A 9,253-nucleotide genomic window follows, 5' to 3' on the forward strand; every position below is an offset into this window, starting at 1 on the left:
TTATCTACAGTATAGAGGCATTGTAAAGCTGGGTGGGATCTAACCAGTGTTCTCGTTGATGAGAAAGGGCGGGGAACTCTCTTTTGTCCACCCAAAAAACTATGATGGAGCACTGATAGCCACACTGAGCCTTTTTTGTGATGTGAAGCGGACTGTCCTATCTGGCTTTTGACCTTGCAGGACCCATGATGCCCAACACAGATTTTTTAATGGTCAAGGGGAGCCCCTTTCTCATCAGTAGAATAGCTGTTTGGTGGGTATATCACTGACCTTGCATGTTGCGTACCTTCTTGTTCTGGATAATTTTGGAATTCACTTGAGCTTTGTTCAGTCTCATTATCTCAGAATAAAATTTCTGGTGCTCTTCCGTGCTTGTACTTATCAGCTGCTACATAAGCTTTAAATGTATTCAATACTTGATCTTTTGACTTGAGAAAATTCACCTGGGCAAATCGGCTTGCTGCATCAATAAAAGACAGCACATATTTGTTTCCACCAACAGAAGACACTAGAGGTCCAATTAGGTCTGAATGTACTTTTGTTAGCACGTCCTTTTTTCTTACTCCTTGTTGCTTTGAATAATGAGGAGCAGTGCATTTGGTCTTAATACATATTTCACAGCATTCAGTACTTTTGTTGCATTCAATTAGTTTTTTATCCAGAGTCTTTTATAAGTTTTCTCACTGAGTTAACACTTCCGTGGCCTGATTTTACATGCCAGCCATAAACACAACTGGAGTGAGTACAGTCTTCCTTGGTAGTACTACTAGTAGTAGTTGTAGAAGAGGAGGAGGAGGATTTATACCCCACCTCTCTCTCTGGGGAAAGCAATGGCAAACTACCCCCCAAAGAGGCTTGCCTATAAAATCACTGCTCGCAGTGGTACCCCAGGGTTGAACACGACTGAAGGGGAAACTTTACTTTTTACTGTCTCCTGTAAGGAAACTGAAGGTGACTTACAAGCTTCTTTCCTGTCCTCTCCTCACAACAAGACACCTTGTGAGGTAGGTGGGGCTGAGAGAGTTCCCAAGAACTGTGACTAGCCCGAGGTCACCCAGGGAATGCAGGAGTGTTGAAACACATCTGGTTCACCAGATAAGCCTCTGCCACTCAGGTGGAGGAGTGGAGAATCAAACCTGGTTCTCCAGATTAGAATCCACCTGCTCTTAACCACTACACCACGCTGGCTCCTCACTCACTTTGCAACTCACTTTGTATCAGAGAGAAACATATCATCCTAACAGGGGTGTTCCAAGGCTGAAAACCTTTAGGAAGCAGACTTCCTAGTAGGCTTCACCTCTGGGAACACCCACAGACCACACCAGAGCAAGATATTGAGCCCGGCAGACACCGTCACAGCCCGGACTTCCAGGTTTGGCTGCTGCTGCAGAATGATCCAGCACCCCACTGCCCATGTATTTACCCACCCTGCCAGTGTATTTGCTCTTTACACCGGTGAGGGGGGCACCCACGTGCGCCAATTCCACAATGGATTCCTCCCGCCTCCTTTGGTTTGGGCTTCTAGATATGGTACTGGCTCTAAGTTCACTGAATATACTGGCTTCAGCTAAAATACAATGTAAAAGCTATATTTCGATTATTCTTTGGTTCACTCAGGTCTACCTCTCAGGCCTTCTCCTTTGAGGGCATACATTGTTTTTAGATTTGTCTTTAATGTATTTTGGCCTTTTGGCCAAGCTCAAGAACATAAGAAAGAGCCAGCTGGATCAGACCAGAATCCACCTAGTCCAGCACTCTGCTACTCACAGTGGCCTACCAGATGCCTTTGGGAGCTCACCTGCAGGATGTGAAAGCAATGGCCTTCTGCTGCTGCTGCTGCTCCCGAGCACCTGGTCTGCTAAGGCATTTGCAATCTCAGATCAAGGAGGATCAAGATTGGTAGCATACAGTAATCATTTGTCATGGATATGGCATCTTTTTCATTTATTCTCAGTAAAATATTCTGTAATGCTCAATGGCTGGTTTGATTTCCCCATGCTAATCAAAAACCTTAGAAGATTCACACAGGAATGTTTAATACAGTTAATTAAAAAAAACCTTACATATTATATATGTGCGTGCATCTTCTATAAAATAAATAAATTTAAAAATTTAGCTGTCAGGATGGATTCCAAACTTTGTCACCAAGTTTATTGCCAATGAAATAAAGTTTATTTTTACTTCTGAGGTCCTCTTGTCAGGTCCCCACAAGATTGTAAAGATGTCAATCGGAAGAAGGAACAAGGAAAATAACTGTAAAAATGTGGACTGGGCAATGTTACTGTTACATGGATTTGCAATTGGTTGACTGACCAAACCCAAAGAGTGCTCATCAATGGCTCATCTTCATCCTGAAGAGAAGTGACTAGTGGGATGCCACAATATTCTGTCCTGGGCCCACTGCGATTCAATATTTTTTTATCAATGACTTGGATGATGAAATAGAGGGCATGCTAATCAAATTTGTAGATTACACCAAATTAGGAGTAGTGGCTAATACCCCAGAGGTCAGAGCCAGGATTCAAAATGACCTAGACAGGCTAGAGAGATGGGCCAAAGATAACAAAATGAACTTTAACAGAGATAAATGTAAGATACTTCACTTAGTCAGAAAAAATTAAATGGACAGATATAGGATGGGTGACCCCAACTTGACAAACACTACATGTGAAAGGGATCTGGGAATCTTAGTAGACAACAAGCTGAACATGAGTTAGCAGTGTGATGCAGCAGCCAAGAAAGCCAATGCAGTCCTGGGACGCATCAATAGGATTATAGTGTCTAGATCAAGGTACATAATAGTACCGCTCTATTCTGCATTGGTCAGACCTCACCTGTGTTCAGTTCTGGACACTGCAATTCAAGAAGGATATTGACAAGCTGGAACAGGTCCTGAGGAGGGCGACCAAAATGGTAAAAGGTCTGGAATCCATGCCCTATGAGGAGAGATTAAGAGAGCTGGGTATGTTTAGTTTGGCAAAGAAGGTTAAGGGGTGACATGATAACCATGTTTAACTATTTGAAGGGATGTCATGTTGGTGAGGGAGCAAGCCTGTTTTCTGGTGCTCCAGAGACTAGGACAAGGAGTAATGGGTTCAAGGTGCAGGAAGAGATTCCATCTAAAGATTAGGAGGAACTTCCTGACAGTGAGGGCTGTTTGACAATGGAATATGCTCAGTGGTGGGATTCAGCAGGTTTGTACCACTTCAGCAGAACCGGTTGTTAAAATGTGCTTCTAAACAACCAGTTATTAAATTATTTAAATCCTACCACTGAATACTCTGCCTCGGAGAGTGGTGGAGTCTCCTTTAGAGGTTTTTAAACCGAGGCTGGATGGCCATCTGCCAGGGGTGCTTTGATTGTCTGTTCCTGCACGGCAGGAGTTGGACTTGATGGTCCTTGTGGTCTTTTCCAACTCTATGATTCTATATAATATACAAAACAATATAATAGAAAGAAGCTTTAGGACATGATGTGAAATTCTGCTACAGTCTTCTTGTGGTATAGATTATAGTTATAGAGCCGATGCTGGTACCCAGTGACACCCTACTCTTTAATGAACAGGGGGCAATAAAATGGCTACATGCTACCGGAAACACAAACAGGAGAGTGAACCGCATGTGTTTGTGTGGGTGCTGTGCCTCATTCCAGAAAGTTCTCATTTCCAGATTTGCTTTTTTAAATTACAGCAGGTTCCTGCAACTTTTGAGCTAAGCGAAACAACTGCTGAATTGCCACCAGCAGGAAAGGAGAATGTTAAAATAAATCCCAGAGAGGCAGCCATGTTTTTGAAACAAATTTAATATGACATATGGTTTCTTGAGCCAGAGGACATTTCCTCAGTTGCATAAGTGTGACACTGGATTGGCAGAGAGGTTTAGACCCAGGGCTACAATCAGCTAAAAGGAAGGAAAGAGAGATAGAGAGTTCTAACAAAGAGAAGCCCAAATGATCAGTTTCCCACAATAAGGTGTGCTACATTACGCTGCAGAGCCCAGGTAATAAGTAAACAAAAGAGTGAAAGATCCACTCTGATTGTGGACAACTCCCAAGTATGGATGAACTGTAAAAGAAGGATCAATTTAAAATAATGGACTTAAACCTTTAAGTCAGAGCAATTCCTTTTTGTAATGCGCTAACCCTCCTAATTTCCTATTGAGTCCAAGTCTGATAGCATCAAATCTGCATGTCCATGGCAAAGGAGCAACTTCTGGTTGGAATCTCCCTTTGAAACCCTTGTTTCAGCGGAGGAGGGACTGCATTTCCTCCTTTCTTTTCCTCAAGTGTATGTTTAGACTGTAAGCCTGTGTGATAGAGCTCTGGGATTTTTTTAAATTGAAAAACAACTTGCTGCTTTTTAGATATAATAATAGTAACAAGGATTGTTTTTCGAAATATTGTGCCAGGAATCTCATTTGATAAGGAAAAACTCTGTCAAGCTGGGGGAAGTACAGCTCAGGTTGTGGGGGGAGGGAAAGTAAAGCTCAGGGTTTATAGCACACACTCGGCATGCCCAAATTCCCAGCTTCAATCCCTGACATCTCTGGTTCAAAGGATCTTGGGCTTGATTTAAAACCTGGCACTGGGGAGACAAAAGAATTTAACCCATGTGACTTTGTGCTCATTCCTGCCGCTTCTGTGGAGGTTTAATGAGTAGGAATGGACAACTGGATCTTTTCCCGGCAGGAAGCTCCATAACAGAACTGGATAGTTGGCGAAAGATCAAATGGATATTGAAGGGCTATCTAGTGGGGCAAGTTGAAAAGTTGGCCGTCCGACCCTTGGCTTCCAAGTTGTCATGCTCGAGTCCCATAGCCTGGGCAGGTGTTATGATGATGTTGCAGAAATAGAGAAGTTGCATGTACAGCAGCTAGGTTCGCCTAGAATTACAGCCACATGTTGTAGAAGTTAGACAGTTGTGCTAGGCTCTGGGAAACCAGCTTCGAACCCCCAATTTGCCGCTTTTGGGGTGATCTTGGGCCAGTCACACATTCTCAGCCTAACTTACTTCACATGATTGTTGTGAGAATAACATGGAGGATCTCTTATATGTACAGTGTCTTATCAAGGTTACAGTGTACAATACAGCGGGCACTTTTGGATGTCTGATCAAGAGACAGAACGGTGATGTACTGTCTCCAGCTAACCGTAGTAGAAGTTAAATACTGTGCAGAACACCTGCAAAGAACACCTGCAAAGCTTCATATCAGCCTTGAAGGTCCTTTTCCTGTTTAAAATACCTTCTGAAGACAGATTTCAAGTCATGGCTTCTAGAATTTAATACTGGCATAATAAGGCACTTCTTAAATGAACACATTGTGATATATCTTTCTTTTCTTAACAATACTGTTCTTATATCTTATATTCTAGCTTAGCTTAACGTATCTTAACTGATGGCTTATGATTTTTCATTTCTAAATTTACAATCTATATTTTTTTCTTTATCTGATCAGTTCATACTTAAGACTGATATATGACTGTTACTCTCTAATAACACATTTTTCTTCTTCTTCAGGAGAATGATGTAAGCCACCTAGGCAGAAAGGTGAGGTGAGGTTTGCCAACTCTGGGTTGGGAAATACCTGTATATTTTGAGGGGGAGCCTAGGGAAGGTGGGGTTTGGGGAGGGGAAGGAGTTAAATGGGGTATGGAAGGTGGACCTGAGGAAATTATGTCCACACTGAGCTCCCTACTCTAATCTCCGCTTCTGCCAGACTTGGCCTTCCCATTTCCAGGATCTTCCCTAGCCAGAGTTAACAACACTGGTAGCAGCCAACTTTATATACGATGTTGGACATATGCAAAGCTGCATGAGAAAGTCTGTTTGTTCTATCCATTCCATGGTGTTGCAATCACCTTATGAAGAAGCTTTATACCATCCACTTAGCCATTTGTAGGTGCGATCACTAATGACGGTTTCTATGAATGAAGCTGGTTACCGTCCAAAAACACTATTCTGTTTCACATAAAGATGTTAGTAGATTTTATATTCTTCCGCCACAAAACAAAGCATGGTGGACCTTCTTTGTTGTAGAATGCTCCGCCTAGGTTCTAGTGCCTACCTATCCCTGATTCCTTCCTAGTTGAAAATAAAAATACATTTTGGCATAAATGCTCTTGTATCAAAGTGCCATGTTCAATAATGTACAAAATAATGGTTTTGACAAAGGCAGCGTGTAAAAATGTTTCTTCGGGACTATATTCTAATGCGGAAGCATGCAATTTTCTCAATTGTTGAACCTCAAGTGACCAAAGTAATGTGAAACAGTATATCCATGTGATTAATTTTTTTTGATCACCCAATGATACACAACAATGCAAACTTTTGAGCTCTCTTTATCAGACCAGATGTTACCAAAAATGTAATTTAAAAAAAAGTGGGGGGGACAGGATTTCAGGTCATGAAAAATCTCGAGGTCAAGCCATTTCAGCATTTGGTGTAGATACTGTGCTAGGAATTGCTGTTGATGTTAGACCATGAGGCCTGCATTGTGTAGTAGTTTCAGTGGGAGAAGGTTTCAAATTACTGCAAGCCAGAGGCAATAAATCAATTACTCTTCACAGCAATAGAAAGGCAACAAATGGCTCTGGTGTCTCTTGAAACCAGCCAGAGGAGCCTTTTAGGAAGAGAGATTTCTTTTGTAACATTAACAGGAAAAAAATTGAAAGTTTTGAACAAGGTATAAAGTCACTTGAAGCCAAATCATGTATTTCTCATAGTCACTCTCTTGCTAGACACATTAGCCTCTCTTGGCTGGCTGGATTTATCTGTCATAAAAACAGAAATAAGCTATTGTGAATGACCTCCATACTTTTGTTTGGTTGCATTTGAACAGTGCATAATTATATCTCACCCCATCAGATGTGGCTGCTAACAACTTATTTGTTTTACATAAAGTGTATTAAATTATATCTAAAACCAGAAGTCCTGTGGCACTTCAAAGCCTTACAAAATTGATTCCAGTCTAAGATATAAGGAATCAAATTCATCAGATTTAAAGAGCGTATATCTATAGCAGTTATTTCTCCTTAGAGTTATACTGTACATGTTCACTCCATGTGTTTAAGGGAGTTCTGAACTCATTAAACTGTAGGCTGGAATCACTTCGGCTTTATTTTGTTCCATGTGCGAACATTTCAGATGCAGCCTGGATGTAAAGATAATGTCCCCTGGAGAAATTGGCAAGGGTTAACTCTACAGTTAACTTTCAAGGGCAAGGGTTAACTTTCGAAGGGTTAACTCTATAGTCTTTATCCATCCTGAAGACTCTGTGAACATACTTTCAATTAGTGTAACAATGAAAAGCCTTGTCCCTTAAGACAAAGTACATGCCTGAAGCAGTCCAGTTGAGTTCTTCCTATTGCTTTACTTCACTAAATTAGCATCCAAATAACTCCCCACCTATGCCCTGTAATGCTCTGACTTGGATAGCCCCAAGCTAGCCTTATCTCATCAGAAGCTAAGCAGAGTCAGTTGTATCTGGGGATGCCAGCCTCCAGGTGGTAAGTGGGGATCCCCCAAAATTACCTCTCTTCTCCAGGTTACAGAGATCAGTCCCCTGGTGAAAATGGATGCTTTGGAGGGTAGACTCTATTGCATTATATCCCACTGAGATCATTGTCCTTCCCAGGTTTCACCCACAATATGGGAGTTTCCCAACTTGAAGCTGGTTACCCTACCCCTAAATCCTACTAGTGGCTAGGGGGGGCTTGGCAAACTTAGCCCTGGCTAATATTTAAAAGGGAGACCTCCATGAAAGGCTCACGACACAGAGACAGGCAATGAGAAACCATCTCTGAACGTCTCTTGCCTTGAAAACCCTACTGGGTTGCCATAAGTCAGCTGTTAGTTGATGCCCCTCTCCCTCCAATCCTTTAGTCCACACCTCAGGAAACAGGGAACTTTATTTGCCTAAAAACTTAAATGTGTGGGTCTCATCCAAAGGTAACTTGAGAAATTGAGATGTCTTCTTTTTTCTTCCACCCTAAAAACTGGAAGACTATTTTTAATTAGGTGCCTTTTTAATAGGCTGGTAAAAGTGGAAAGCAGTGGCGAATCCAAAGAGTAGTAGTATCATGCATCATGCTGGCAGGGGATGATGGGAACTGTAGTCCATAACATCTGGAGGGCCGCGAGTTTGACACCTGTGGATTAGATCACCATTATCCTGGGATAAGGCTTTCCCCACAACATTTAATGTGGCTTACATAATTCTCAACTCCATTTTAGGTTCACACCAGCCTTCTGAGGTAGGTTAAAACATATGTGTGCAATGCAAGCTTCCATGGCAGAGTGTGGATTTGAACCTGGTCCAGCACTAACCACTATACACAATGGCAGCAGATGCCCGAGTTGAATGTTATTCAAGGAAACTGAATAAAACACACCTAGAAGACTCAGTCAAGCAATGCTACACACCTTAAAGAGAGCACCTTCAAGACCTTATTGAGGTGCAAGTTTTTTTTAAATGTGCCCACTTCATAGGATGAATAAGAAACACCCAACTGATCTTAAACTTGGTAAACTGTTATGATTGTAAAGACTTTGAGCAGAGAAGGCCATTCCATTTTTACAATTGTTACAATAGTGGACACTTGGAAACTTTCTTCTAATGTTTCAAGAGGTATAGAACATGCTTTGTGGGGAACGGGTGGTGGTGGTGGCATGGTGGCCATATTCAAGTTGAGAAACTTCTGGAGATGGAGATTGCCTGGACAGGGACCTCTCTCGGGTTCAAGGTATCCATTCTCTCCAGGGGAATTGATCTCTGTAGTCTGGAGATGAACACTACTTCCAAGGGGTCCCTCAGGTCGTACCTGGAGGCCAGCATCCCTCACTTAGTTCTCAGTACCACACACACACACGCTTTGCTTTGTCCATCGTAATTCAACAGGTGATTTTAATAGAAAGAAGAGAATGACACAAATTTGAATTCCTACTCAGGTATGAAACAGACGGGAAGTCCTAATTCTTAAAAGTGCTAATTCTTATACCCTTCTAGTTTCAAGCCTTGTACATTTATTATGGCATATACTTTCATAAGCCCAGAGGATGCATTTTATCAGTTATTTTTAGCGTTAGATTCCATTGGCAGAGAAATTTCCACTCTGGACTATAACCAGGTTGCTTGTGGGGAGAAAGTTATTATGAACACAGGGCTGTGGGCACAGTTTCCTAGGATAAGGTCTATTCAAGCCTACTGGTGCTGGCTTTGGCTCGCTTTTCACTGCTCATTTATTTAGAAAGAAACAA

Source organism: Sphaerodactylus townsendi, linkage group LG15 (genome assembly GCF_021028975.2).
Source record: "Sphaerodactylus townsendi isolate TG3544 linkage group LG15, MPM_Stown_v2.3, whole genome shotgun sequence".
In the NCBI taxonomy this organism is placed as follows: Eukaryota; Metazoa; Chordata; class Lepidosauria; order Squamata; family Sphaerodactylidae; genus Sphaerodactylus; species Sphaerodactylus townsendi.